We start from the raw sequence: 14,984 nt of genomic DNA on the forward strand, positions 1-14,984 counted from the left end.
CTCCGACCTCTTCTCGGGTTTCTTCAATGACTTACTAAGGATCTTCTTCACATTCGCCCATGCAGGGGAAGCCAGTTACACCAAAGCAAACGCAGGAAAGTGCAATTCAAGCAGAGACCAGGAGGGACTTGTTTACACCGAGAGTTGTTAGAGAATGGAACAATGCGCCCAGCCCTGTTGCTGGAGCCGATTCTTGATGAGATCTTGGGCTCACTAAGAAGCCCCCGCTGGATGCTAATCTTTCTGTTGTTCTTGCAGGTCCTGCGCTGCTTTTGAGCTGACAGAGCTCGTCCTGATCTGTCGGCACAGCCCAATTGCAAATGATCGGCTCCGCATACAGAAGGAACGTGCGTTTGGTACAAGAGTGCATGAAGGCACCGGAAATACATTGGGAACAAATGACCGGTCGCTCAATACCTCTGTGAAGTACAGGAGCGTGCAAAACGAGGCTGTTTCCGCCCGGTCTCGAACCAGGGACCTTTCACGTGTTATGCAAACGTGATAGCCGCTACACCACGGAAACCTGCAGGGACTGCTGCTGGTGTCTCGCTTGCGTTTCGGGCTGAGAAAGGGACACGTCACTTTAGGCAGGGGGCACTGGAGAGAGGAACAAAGGGCGCGATGAAACAAAACACCGAAACCCGGGATCGAGCCAGGGACCTTTAGAACATACTCTCACGAATCGTTAGAATACGTGCGTTTGATCATCAATTGCGTAACAACCACATTCGTTCGACTTGAGCCATCAAGCTCATAGTTTTCAAATCTTGAAAGCTGTCATTGAGCACATCATAGTGTGCAGTACGCCCCGTAACTTGCGCACTTCAACAGAAAGAAGAGCAGACAGCTCCATAAATATGCGAGGCGCAGAGAGTGCAAGGCGAGCCGCACACGTTTCGGTGGCTGAGAGAGGGCAGTTTTTGCTTCTGCATTTCCCAAGTAAGGACGCATGACAACAAGCGATCGCGGTGCTCATTTACGACATAGTGGTGATGAGTTTTCAGTACGTGTTCTTTTGAACGAGCAATGAGGTTGCTGCCTTGGACAGCTGACTGCACGCTCTCATTGTGCCACGTGATGAGTATTCACCAGGCTCGTTCAGTCATTAGTCACATTCCATCGTTTGCCATAAGCAGATGCTGCAAGGTGATGTGGATATCAGTTCCCAGTCTTGTGGACGAGGACAAAAAGAACACACAAGGGCTCATCCGCGAGTTGAACCCAGGACCTCCCATACCCTAAGCGAGAATCATACCCCTAAACCAATGAGCCATGGCAGCACTTTCCATTTTATTCTGTCAGCGAGCTTGAGGACGGGGGAGAGGCGTCATTTGCTCGTCCAGTCAGACCTTCATCAATAAGTCAAGAAAGCCGCAATTACACGACTGCCTTGCAGACGAAGGGCAGTGAACTGCACCGGTAAGAGGGGAACAAGCGGCACTAGGCGACACCGAGGCATGAGCCCCAGCGAGGGGGGTTAGCTTGCATGGTACAGCGCTCACTTTGTATGCGAGAGGTAGCGGGATCATTTCCCACGTCCTCCAGGTGTGTGCTTAGAGCTTGATGTGCCGAAAGGTGTCCTTTAGCCTGTGGTCACACCTTGCATGGAGAGCGTCATGCAGCTGTCAATCATTTCGCAGCCACGCCCCCTCTTCATCTTCTCTCTGCCTTAAGCGTCTCCGCCACTCTCTCTTGACATTTCATGTCAGCATGTCAGAAGTCCGAGTGACGTTTTTAATGGCTGAGTGAGGGCACGATGCTGAAGCAGAGAGGCCACTTCAGCCAGAGAGACTTGTGCTAGGTGAGATCTGAAAAACAGACTCGCAACAGAAACAGACCAAAAAAGTATCGGTGAGATCAAAAGGCAAATGCAACATCCAGCAGAGGGCGTCTAAAGATTAGGGAACGGGCGACTGAAATCCATATGAGGCAAACTTTCCGGCTGTGTACTGCAGCTGGCCTCGTTGGCGTAGTTGGTAGCACGTCAGTCTCATCATCTGAAGGTCCTGAGTTTGATCCCCACACGGGGCAGGGCTGCTTCCTCTCTTGCTCTTTTCAAACACTTGCGGCAACTGTTCGCTCATAACCACGTCTGGAATGCGTGACCTTTACACGGGGGAGAAGCAACGCCGCATCCCTTTTCTAAAGAACATTCACATTCAGAAATAAGTCAAGAAATTTGCCATTACTTTCGCTCGCGCTGCTGTCAGCCTGCCCATGTTGCCAAAGAAAGATTCACTCGGCGTCAACATGACAGAACAGCGATCACTTGAAAACACTGTTCCACACTCCGTAAGCAAGAACTTCAGTGTTTGCAGTCACCCGATATGCCGATAGTCAAAGGAGCACAAAACACGAAGCGTCAAAAGACAAGATGAGTTGATGGAAAGAGCGTTGAATTGATGAGCACAAAAGTTCAGCTCGTACAATAGGCAACGAAGGTCCCGGCGTCATCATCGCACTTGAAAGGACTGCCTTGCAGACTAAGGGCAGTGGGAGGTTGCTGTTTTGAGATGGAGGCATTGGGATGGTGGGCCGAGATCTATTCTTCTTAAGGAATTCTTCATCGTGAAAGATCGGTCCACAGGTCATCCAAAGAACTTACAAATTTTTTGGACTCGGGGAATCGCGTGCTTCCGGAAGGGAGTGAAGTGCTCAAACACATGACATGCCCCCTTGATCTCACATGCACAATTCTGCTGCAACATGCACAGCTACCGTCCACACCAGGCAGTGGGGCTTCAGCAGAATTTGCTACGCCACCTGCAATTACATATCCAGCTGCACACATATACATGGCCCCTCTGTCCTTTTCAGGATCTCAAAAAAAAGCATAGCGTGGTTTTCCTGCAACCTGATTGACCGCATCTCCCTCAGAATGTGCCCCGTTGCATTCATTGCTGAAGCAGGACGGAGGCTAACGGGCATGCCAGAACAGTTAGGCTCAGCGATCTCTCCAAAATATTGTGGTTGTAGTGGAAGAAATATGGTTTAAATTGTACCTTGGTATTTCAAACTCTCTCTAGAATGTTATCCATTTCTATTTTATTTTGACAGGAACTGGCTAATGACACTAGATGAAAAGAGAAGAAAGAAAACACAACGTTTCGGCCATGGAGCCTTCTTCAGGTGTGAGGGCTCCACGGCTGAAATGTTGTGTTTTCTTTCTTCTCTTTTAAGCATGGAATAGACCTATTACTTGTTCCTTTGCAGCCTACGCATGCTGACACAGCTCCCCACCTGAACTGCTAATGATGCCTGGTAGTTTGTGGTACTTGGGTATTGTCTTATGTTTGCTCAAACTGCATATGTGTGATTGCATATTTTTGGGTATTTTCATATGTCAATATTTAATTCACTGACATTCCTGTATGCTTGGAAGAAAGGTAGATTGGATTTGGCACAGGACGCCTGCCCATATTTGTTGATCATTGTTGGGCTGGAAAAACAATGATAAAAAGTGTATGAAAAAAGCTCTCTCGAATATTTCCCTTCTCTTCGCCATGGTTACACTGCCCGTTCTTTCCGTCTTTTGTCCTTCAACAAAGATTCCAGGGCTCTTTTTCCACCATAATATCAGAAGCCAAAAAATAACCATCTAATGTGTAAACAGCATTTATAATGTTGGTAGCTGGAAGAGGTCAAGTATGTTTGCAAGACCTAGCTGATTACACCACAGACTTACTTTGTTGTTGTCAGTTTTTTTTTTCTCTTTTAAAGGCTGTAGGTGGGGTGTGATGGACTGTACCACTATCATAGAAGATTTTTTCAGGACACATCGCAGTTCCATAGTAGAATTTATCAATAGTAGAATTCCATAGGACCTTATTTACCAACATATTACCCAGTGTGAGACTCTGCCAGTAAACCTCAGAGCATTGAGTTCTCCACTGATAAAGATGGCTGTCTGAAGTCATGAAATCCACTGCTGGGATGCCTGAGAGACAGTAATTGAATCTTGGCTGGAATTAGGCTTTCTATTAGTGTTGATCTTTGGGAATTATGTGGTAAAAAGGGAAAACTCCTTTACTTTAGTCACTTTGAATGTTCAAATGTACAGAACCTGCAAAACTAAGCAATGAAAAAAATCCATCACCACTCTCATGATAGCATAACTCATAGTCTCTGCTGTTGTGTAACAATACACACTTTCAATTTTCTTATCGCCTGTCTCCAGAGAGAATGTTGTTAGTGCTGATGACCTTGAATTAGACCTTGTTGACTCTGTAAAACAATCTTCCTCTGCTTGATTTTCACTCAGATTGATTTTGTTCTCAGATTATTCCTGGCAGGACTGAGTTTCTAGGAAATGAAAAGTGAAAGAAAAAGTACAGAAGATCAGCCCTTGAATATACAACATTGTGCAGTGAGATTGTTAAATGTATTAGCTGCTATCCTGTGCTAGAGCCTGTCATGGTAAGCAGTGGATGACAGGATCTAGCACAGATACTAATGAAACACTGTTAATGAAAGATAAAACACTTGAGTCTTATTTTAGTTTTCCATTTCCCTTTCATTTGTGATGTACTGTACAACAGGCCACAGAACATGCACAAAAACAGATATGCACACATTCACACCATGCAATGACAGTCTGCCCAGTCAGAATCTGAGCTGAGGTATCAGAATTCTGAATTCCCTGAATTCTGTCATGGATCATCCACAATAAGGGCAATATTTGAACACGAGGATCCCCAGGAGAGAGCCTAGTAACATAAATCTTGGAGCAAAAGCAGATGATTAACTTCATAGTTTGTGTGGTTGAGCCAAAGTTGAACATGAGGATATGTGAGTCACCATTCTTAGAAATGGATCCAACTTCAGACAGGCGTCAAAAGTAAGAGTATACAGTGCTGGGGCAATGACACTTCAATGATCAGAAGGATAACAAGAGTTTTAATGCATTGAAATTGATTTTCTGGTGATGCACACTGTCATGGAACTATTAATTTTTAAGGATCACTTACTGACGTCAGACAGCTGCCAATTCTCCAGACTGGAAGGATGAACAGTTTATCCCCCTAGGTACCATATTTCCATATTTCGAAGCATTGGAATAATACATGTCATACAGCAACATAAAAACAGGAAGACAAGTATCACAGCCCCTATAATCGGTGTTAGTAACTTAAAAGAAAAACATTCCCCCTGGCCCAAACAGTGATTCTAACCAGGAGAGAAAAGCCGGTGTATCTTTTATGCCTCTCTCTTTATTCACCTTGTCTTTTAGTTCTTTCAAATGCTGAATAGCGAGCGTAAGATTTCCGTAATCATAGTCATTAGCTGGAATATATGTACAACAGGAGTCTCCTACTAAAGCATAGACTCCTCCAGATGCTGCATTTTGAAGGTCCAGCACGAACCTGTTCTGAAGTGCCATTAATCTAACTCCCCTTAATTCTTGTTTGATAGCGTCTAAGCCTTCTAACGTGATATTAATAAAAGAGTACATTTCATAAAAAGTCGCATGGGTGAGGCTGTAGAATGAGGCATTAAAGCACATATATAACAAGATGCATTAAATTTCTTTAACTTTACAGTATGATTTATAAATTTATACCACAAATTACTCATATCCCCCTCATTATCAGTTTCATTCAGCCAGTTTGTATACAAAGAGGCTTCGTGTTTAGATTCTTCCTCTTTTGGGGTGGTGACAGGCTTCTACATAAAAAGGAAAAAGGCTGTGCACATCAGTCCCAAGCAGGTTATCCCCATCTGTCCTTGTGGAGACATCACTCCTGTGCTTTGCTCAGTTCGTTTGTGACCTTTTTACAGTGGGAAGCATGAATCCAGGGCACCATTTCTGTGACCTTCACAGCAGTGGCAGTGGTCAGCAGCACCTGGTACAGCCCGCTCCACCTGAGTGAACACCATTTCTTTTTCCTGAAGTCTTTCACCAGAATCCAGTCTCCTTATTCACTCATTAGTTCTTACAGCACAGGTAAATCCCTGTGGGCTGGAGCCCAGCATAATCCTAGGCTTTTTTGGTCAACATTGGTCAACAGATTGGTCAACAACTGGGTAATAACTCTTAGAAAAATCTACACATTGTTCCCCTGCCTCAGCTGTGACGTTTTGCAGAACAATTCTAGCTGAAGTTGTAAAATTTCTCTTTGTTCCGTTCCTGCAAAACATCTTATTATGAACAAATAAACCACAATAATCATTTGCATCTAGGGGAATCACTCCCAAGAGTAACCCCCCTTAAAACTATATTGTTCTACCCATCAGGTTCTGCCACTAGATAAGGGAACCTTTCCCATGAAATCATTTTTTGACCTTCATGATCCCTTCAGGGCGTACAATTAGCACAGAAGCAGCAGCTTTAGTCCACATGTTTTTCAAACAGGATATTAACGATATGATCATAACGAATAATACCAGACCCACAAATATGTATTGAACCAGAGACCCTCTCCATGTTCCTAGCACAGACTGTAGCCATGCACCAATACCCCAATCATCTGGATTGCAGGATTTACGAAGAAAATTATTTTCGCAGTAATTAATTTATTATATTTACTATATTTATTATACACGTGTAAATTAATTACTGCGAAAATAATTTACTTCGTACACTGTGCAGAGTGCCGTATACTCCTAGTTGCGGCACACACGATACATACAGTAAAAAGCCTCAGGCACTGTGTTAGATGTGTTTTCGACGTTATATATGCGTTTATTAATGTCGTCGATTTTACGGTTGCAATTCGACGTTGATTATACGTCGAGGCGACGTATATATACGTATAGCCGTATTTTCGCCGTGAATATACGTATATTCGACGAATCAATGCCCACTGGGTAAACTCTTGAGCAAACTCTGAACCAGCTCTAAGGAAACTAATCCGATTAGACGTTACTTTGACTCATCTTTTTACGCTCAGTGCTGGATTGCTCAAACTCCAGCTAGGGTTAGGGTTAGCATTCCCACGCTACTTAGACACTTTGTTTACGCTCAGTGCTGGATTTTGGGAACTTCAGGACGAGTGGGAATTTTCTCCTATCTGTCAATTCTGTTTTGTTTTGGAGACTCTTGGCTGCCTATGTTGTACAGTGCAGCGTGAAGGAAACATTTTCCAAAACTGTGTCAGCTCAAAAGTTGTAAGAAAACCTCTCCAGCTGCTTTAACTCTCTTCATATTTGTCATTTAATGTGACACTCGATGTATAACTGGAGCCTCACATATGCAAATGGTGAGGCTCCAGTTCGACACCACTTTACAGTATCTGACAAAAGCATGGCAGACTGTGCCATGACCGGCAGATAACTTCTGCTTATTTTTACCATATTAAACATTGGAAATCCAACCACTTGCATTTGTGACACTTGATTTTGACTCCACCTAAGACACTCTTAAAATTTCTCTTCTCCCGCAACACTCTTGTCTTTCGGCACTATGTGGCAGCGTTGCATGACAACCCATCTCACCACGGAAAGGAACCTAACAGCTTTGGTAAGAGAGGAGAAAAGAACCTGGCCCGTACGGGGATCGAACCCGTGACCTTGGCGTTATTAGCACCACGCTCTAACCAACTGAGCTAACCAGCCTCACGACAGTGGTCCTCTCTGTGCTGCAAAAAATCGAACTCAGGGAATTTCTTTTGCCCTCCTTTGAATAGAAAGCCGTGTAATTCAGTGTACGGGCTTTTTTCGTGCAGTTTCATGGTTCTTGTAACCCAAATCCTACACTGGCCTGAAGTGTCCCCCCATTTCACAGCATTTTTCAGCTGATTTAAAATGTACCTAAAGGAGAAGCATTATTGAAGACCATCAATTACCAAGAGCTTTTGTCAAAGGTTTTGGTGGTCACTTTTAATGACCACAGAGCACTATGACCTCGGTTTTACATCTCATCCGAAAGACAGCGCCCTTTTACAACACAGCGTCTCCGTCACTATGCTGGGACATTGGGACCCGCACAGACCTCAGGGTGAGCGCCCCCCCGCCGGCACCATTAACACCGCATCCAGCTGGAAGCTTTGTTTTTCCCTGTAGCTCACCCTCATCCGGGTACTGACCTGGCTCACACCTGCTTAGCTTCAGTGGGTTTTCAGTTGCGAGTTGCAAGGGGATGCAAGTGATGGAGCCGCTCGCTGCAAAAGCCACTGCATTGGCCGGGAATCAAACCCAAGCCACCCGCGTGGCAGGCACGAATTCTACCACTGAACCACCAACGCTCAGTGTCTGGGCCTTCAAAAAAGACGCTTTTTTGGTGCTCTGTGCAAAAAGCGTCGACATATGCTTCCAGCTGCAAAATGCCATTCGCGGACGCTGAAGAATTTATTTCCAAGGCAGCGGGTACAAGCGATTGGGCGTTTTAAAACCACCAGGAAAAGCAAAGAGGCGCGCTTCTTTGCTTGCGCCGGAACACACCGACTGGAGGCGGACAACATAGTCGGCAGGATTTGAACCTGCGCGGGGAGACCCCAATGGATTTCTAGTCCATCGCCTTAACCACTCGGCCACGACTACAGCAAGCCCCACCGCCGCTGCGTTCTTGCTACAATCTTACCTGGATCGCGAGGCGCCGGCGGAAGCCTATTTCAAAGTCGTTCTCCGTTTCAAAAAAACATTTCCAAAATACAAGCCTTGCAGACAGACACGCCTCAGAGGACTTAAGGGTGGCTTCATGTCTGAATGATAAAGTCTCCCCGTCCGGACATGAAAATGCCACTTTGTTACACACAAAAAAAGAATCAACAACAGAGAAATGCCCACAAGCATTTGAAAAGCCGCACCACGTCGCACTTGAAATAGCTCTTACATTAGTGGTAGACGCAGGAATCGCCTTTTTATTTACGCTCTTACCAACGCGATGGAAAGCAAAACAAAGCAAAGCAGAGCAAAACAAAACGAACAAACGAAAACCCTCATGTCCCGCACTTGCATATAACGCTGTTACGTCCCCAAGCGGTATTGTACGTCATCCTAGCACTGCACGCCGGGGCGTATGGTATATGGGAACGAGCACACGCCACGAATCGTCTCGAATCACTCCCTACAGCTGTAAGGTGCCTTGAAGCGTGCACCCCCAACATTCTTCTTTGCTCATCTGTGAAAGGTAAACTCTTGACCAAACTCTGAACTAGCTCTAAGGAAACTAATCCGATTAGATGTTACTTTGACTCATCATTTAAGGGATCCTTGTTAATTGGAGAAATCAATGATTTCGAATGAATTCTGTATGCGTTAAAAGACAGCTATACACAGAAAACACGCAGGACACTGCTCATGATGTTTCCCGAGCCGAAACACAGTGCGTTTTTCCAAGCCATCTGACCAAGCCTGCCCCCTGAAAACTGCAGGAGATCGTGCAAAGACGTTCAAGTTTGTAACTACTGCATGCACAGGAAGCAGAATAAATTCCTCTATTCAAACTGTCAAAGGTTTGCTTTGCGAACGCTGCAGGACATCGCACAATCTCTTTTGAACAGGGACAAACGATTTCTTATGGGGCGCAGTAAGTACAGACGTTTAAAAAGCTCCACTCATGCCAATGATGCAGCATGAAGAAGCGCAACCTAAAGTTTGCATTCCTAGCACTGTTGCAACCTAGCACTGTTGCATTCCCCGCATCAGTAGCTAAGAGAATATAATTTACGACTCTTGTTAATGCAGTTTCAGAAACCAGACTGAAATTTCTCAAGTATATTATTTGAATCCATTTGATGTTGGGCAACAACTATTCTTTCAAGACTTTTAGATTGAAATGGGACCTTTGAGACAGGCCTGTAGTTGTTAAGAACTTGTGGATCCAAATTTGACTTCTTAAGGAGCGGTCTAAGAACCACTACCTTAAATTGATCATGTACGACGCCTGACGCAAGCGATGCATTCATCATACTAATTATAGGTCCTGCCAGTCCTTCGAGGGAATCTTTGACTAGCTGAGTGGGGATGGGATCTAGCAAACAGGTGGTTTACTTTGTCTTACATCTGTGTTCATGAGTCCACCATAAGAAGAAATCTGAACAGGAGTGGTGATCATGCGAGGTCACCATGGAGGAAACCACTGCTCTCCCCCCCAAAAAAACCACCACTGCCCCTCTCAAGTTTGCTAAAGACCACATGGATGTTCCACAGCAACTCCTGGAACAATGTTCTGTGGACAGACGTGACAAAAGTTGAACTTGTTGGTAAATGTGCACAGCGTTATGTTTGGAGATAACAAAACACTGCATACCAACTCCAAAACCTCATCCCACCTGGGAAGCATGGCGGAGGCTGTACGGCTTGCAATCATCGAGGGACCGATGAATTCCGAGATGTATCAGGAAATTCTACAGCAGAATGTCAGGGTGTCTGCCTGTGATCTAAAACTCGAAAGACGCTGGGTCTTGCAACATGACAAAAACAAAGGAGTACATCAACAACAGAGTGGCTGAAACAGAAGAAATTCCGTATGTTGGGATGGCCAAGTAAGAGTCCTGACCCCAATCCCATTGAAGTGCTGTGGCGTGATCGGAAGCAGGCCATTCAGCGCAAGACATCCCAAAAATATACATGAACTGAAACAGTTTTGCATAGAGGAATAGGCCAAAATACCTCCTAACCGCTGCTCAGGTCTGACAAGCCGCTACAGAAAGTGGGGGTTGAGGTTTTTGTCATAAAGGAGGTTCCACTAGCTCCTTAATATAAGGGTTCACGTACTTTTTCCATCAATGACCTTGATTGTTTAAACCATTTGGTCAATAAAGAAACAGCAATGTCAAATGTTGGGTGTGTGTTCTTTGTTAAATCAGACTCTCTTTATTAATTATTATGACTTAGATAAAGATAAGATCACATGTTAGGAGCCATTCATGCAGAAATCCACATCATTCCGAAGGGCTGTTTACAAAAGTTTTTCTCCCAACTGTATGTGAGAGAAAAGCAGAGACGCTCACTGAGTAAGGTGGGGTTGCAGCTTTGCAAATCACAAGGACATTTGTACGCTCAAAAAGGGACAGGAGCACCCCAGATGGGACTCGAACCCACAATCCCTGGCTTAGGAGGCCAGTGCCTTATCCATTAGGCCACTGGGGCACACTGGGTTGGGTCGATCACGCTGATGAAGAGCCAGTTTTTTTTTTCCTTTGATTTTTCAAAGGGATCCCCAAAATTAGGGAAGTTAGGCAGCAGAAGGTTTACTGTGACCTGAGAAGGGCCGGCATCCAATCACGGTGGTACACACACACGCTCTCACTCATCTGAGCTACACGGCTACCAAGATGATCTCAGGTGCGCCGAGCTGGTACGGAACATATTGAACTGATCGACGGCGAATTGTCTCTCAGACAGGCTTTTCACCTCTAAGCTCCCTGACTGACAGTGATCAGCTAGGTAGTGAAACAGTCAGCTGCTTCTAAGCCTTAAACAGCTGCATCTCGGCGCTTCCACGGAGTGATTATTTGAAAGCCGAACATCGCCCATTGGGAACACCTTACTATCACTAGTTTAAGAGACTCTTAAGGTCTTGTAGAGGTGCCTGTCTAATAGCATGCTCTTTGCAAGCTATAGGTGTTTAGGCTGAGGCAGAATGCCTGTTAACAAAATGTTTTTCTAAAGGGGCCTCGCACTCTTTTCCAAGCAATGGTCACCATCCCCACCGAGTGTCACAATGAAGTCATGTCCTAGGACATCACCTGTTAGTCTCCATTTGTCTGCCACCAACACTTTAGGTTACGGGGTCACAACCGCACCCCGGAGAGCAGAGGAGCCGTTGGCGTTCTGGCAGCGCAGATTGGGCTGAAGGTGGGGCGCTTGAATCTCCCTGTTGGAGGCCGTCTGAAACTGACCCAAGCCTTTCCCTTGAATTAAATCACTTGTTTCCTTTGAGCCGTTTCAGAGACTGCTCCAGAGTTTACCTTGCACAGATGCGCAAAGATTAATGATGGGGGTGCACGCTTCCAACTGTAGGCGCCTTACAACTGTAGGGACTGATTAGAGACAATTCGTAGCGTGTGCTCATTTCTCTCTATTCCCCGTGTTGCAGTGGTAGGATGACATAAATTCCTGCTTCGACACGTAACGGCATTATAATCAAGTGCAGGAGCTGAGGGCTTTAGTTTTGTTTCGTTTTCCATGGCGTTCGTAAGCGCGCAAATCAAAGGCAATTCCTGCGTCTAACACGAATGTAAATGCTTTTGAAAGTGCAGTGTGGTGCTGCTTGTAAAAACCATTTGTGGTTTGTTGATGTTTTTTCTGTCTGCCAAAGTTGCATTTTGACATCCGGACTGGGGGACTTTATCATTTGAACGTGAAGCCAGCCTTAAACCCTCTAAGGCGTGTCTGTCTGCCGGCACGAATCTTGTGAAAGGTATTTTTTTTTAACGGAGAGCGACTTTAAAAAGGTTTCCGCAGCCACCTCGCACTCCGTGTTAGATTATAGGAGGAATGCGGCGGCAGCGAGCTCGTTTTTGTCGTGGCCGAGTGGTTAAGTGCGTTTGGGACTCCCCGCGCAGGTTCGGAACTCGACGACTCCGGCGTCTGCCGCACGTCGCCTTGTGCCTGCGCGGCAAAGGCAAAGTGCCGCTTCTCCTTTCCCGGTACTATAAAAACGCTAAATCGCTTGGACCCGCTGCCATGGAAAGCAGTTCTTCAGATAACCACACATTTTGCGTTCGCACCTCTGGTGCTCTACTTATGCCTTTGAAAACCTAATGAATAAAGCTGAAAGAACCGACACGATATGTAGGTGCTCGTAAAGCACGCAGTAAAGAACTGTTAACAGCAAGGGTTTCAGTGGGTTAACTGAGGAGAAGGCATCATCGCTAATTGTTGACTTTTTATTTGGTGTTAGAAACACTCTTACTGTGCATGACGTGCAACAAATGTAGCCACAGAAATTGCATCACGCTTTCATGTATGCTATTGCAGACACCAACGTTGCCTAGATAGAAAACCGAAATAGCCGTGGGTTTGCTTGCTGGTCTGAAGGATCTCTCTTCGAATCTCTATCATTTGTCAATGGAAGTAAAAGGCGCTGAAATCTCATACGTTCAGAATCAAACCCGCAGCTGTTGTTCGACTTTATTTCTTGACTAATTATAACTGAGTGTCGCATGAGCAGTTACGTAAACTTGTCTGGTATATTTGAACACAAATGCCGTTCTTCAATTAAAACTAACAGTACATTGTCAGGGACATTCAGTTCTATACAAACAAGAGACAGACAAGAGAATATTTCTACCTTTCATGTGGACTACGTGTTGACTTACTGATCGGAATAATTGAAAAGTTCGGGCTCATAGCCGATGCAGTGCGTGCTAATTAGAACAACAGCAACGCTGAGCTCTCAGCACCGTACTGAGCCCAGGTGTTTTTCTAAAGCTGTCAGGTGCAGTTCATTTACATGAAGGAAATCTCTTACTGGGTACGATTACAATGCAGTAAGTAGCACAGACTGCTTAGGGAGTAGCCCGATGCATTTAAAATCGACCCGAACCAGGCAGGAGTCAAACCTGCAATTTCCTGATTCGTAGTCAGAAGCGTTATCCATTGCACCACTGGCCCTGGTGTGACACTGCAGGACTGTAACCCAGTGAGATCAGCACTGCAACTAGTAAAATATTACCTCCGGTCCATTCTTTTCCAAAAGTGAGAAACATCTGTTTTCTACATTTTGTCTGTTTTAAAACCATATCTCTTTAAACCAAACCAAGAGTTTGTCTTTTGCACTGATATTCTGATTCATTTCGATTTCAAAGAAAAAAAAAACATTATCTTCCAAAGCATCATAAAATTGTCCCTTCTTCCAGACTGTACTTCTCTCTTGTAGTAGTACAGCAGACCTTTCCAGGTGAGCAGATCACAGAGTCCGAAATGAGCTTCCTCCATCAAGCAAAGTACCTGAACATGACTCTGTCTTCATAAAAGCGCCCCTGTAATAAAGAAATTAAATCCGAACTCAAGAGGGCAGTTGCCTACTGAAGTTCAAGAAGTCATCAATTTTAACCTAGCAACACATTAAAGGCTGCATCTATACAAGAACGATTCTAGAAATGCTCACCAGATTACGTTTTAAGACGGAACTGCGCCTCAGGTTCCTCCGAGATCTTAACTCGGATGGTAGGATTCAGAGTCCGGAGTGCGGACTGATGGCGCACGGAGGGTCCATATACTGTGGATCCCTCAGTGATCTTCCGCGTAGTCAAACCGCCAGCGTGTGACTCCCCTGTCACCTGTCCTCTCTCCTCTGTGCAGCGGAGCCCGATTCACGGCAAAGTGAAAAAAAATATGCCCTCAACGTGAGATTTACTCTGGAGTGAGGATAGATGTTACCTTTTTATCATTGAACAGGATGTATGTGATGTGGCGACTATGTTCAATTTTGTATCCTGTTTAAAAGATTAAGGACTGGAGTGAGCGTGATTTACCACCCTTTCAGCTAAGAACCCAACGTGCGCACCGTTTAAGCTGCATAGACTCGGTCGTTTAACTCTTCTCCATTAGCAGGGTTAAGGTTAAAGAAAAAAAACATTGCTGACTTCTTTTTTTTTGCCAGCTGCTAGCGCTGATTAGCAAGGTTTGTATTTCATGTTTTGCAAGTTGCATCTATTTTAAGAAAAACAAGTCGTGTTAAAGACAGGAAAGGAATACTTGTGTTTAATTAAGTCTAGCGGTTGTCTGCTGGGATTCAGACCCAGGGTCTCCTGTTCACTAGACAGGTGCTTTAACCAACTAAGCCACGGCTCCCCAGGAGTGCTGTCCTTTTGCAGCCACTTGGACACACCACTCAGACACATCTGCATTCGGTGTGTGCTCCGCCTGCTCGCTGAGCAAGTTGCCACCTTTACATACAATAGCAACATCGACACCAAGAGAAAGGATGACAAATGGCTTTCATCTGGAACTTTTCATGTCCAAGGAGCTCAATGTGCTTTCTGTGTACAACAGGGCGACTGAACTCCACACTGGCCACTGAACCACAGCAGTGGCTTGCTGGCTTGACATCTCCCAAGGAAAATGTTGAAATCGCACGTGGAACAGGAAAATGA

At 45.1% G+C, this 14,984-nt stretch overlaps 3 non-coding genes across 3 annotated transcripts; all 3 read right to left on the reverse strand.

The window, feature by feature from the left end:
• Nucleotides 1-7,480: 7,480 nt before the first annotated feature.
• trnai-aau (transfer RNA isoleucine (anticodon AAU)) lies at nucleotides 7,481-7,554 on the reverse strand. Its single transcript has one exon. It is a non-coding gene; the product is annotated as a tRNA-Ile (tRNA).
• Nucleotides 7,555-8,396: 842 nt separating this feature from the next.
• Nucleotides 8,397-8,478, reverse strand: trnas-aga (transfer RNA serine (anticodon AGA)). Its single transcript has one exon. It is a non-coding gene; the product is annotated as a tRNA-Ser (tRNA).
• A 2,480-nt stretch (nucleotides 8,479-10,958) lies between these two features.
• trnar-ccu (transfer RNA arginine (anticodon CCU)) lies at nucleotides 10,959-11,031 on the reverse strand. Its single transcript has one exon. It is a non-coding gene; the product is annotated as a tRNA-Arg (tRNA).
• Nucleotides 11,032-14,984: the final 3,953 nt, after the last annotated feature.

The sequence above is a fragment of the Lepisosteus oculatus genome, unplaced genomic scaffold (assembly GCF_040954835.1).
Source record: "Lepisosteus oculatus isolate fLepOcu1 unplaced genomic scaffold, fLepOcu1.hap2 HAP2_SCAFFOLD_82, whole genome shotgun sequence".
NCBI lineage: Eukaryota > Metazoa > Chordata > Actinopteri > Semionotiformes > Lepisosteidae > Lepisosteus > Lepisosteus oculatus.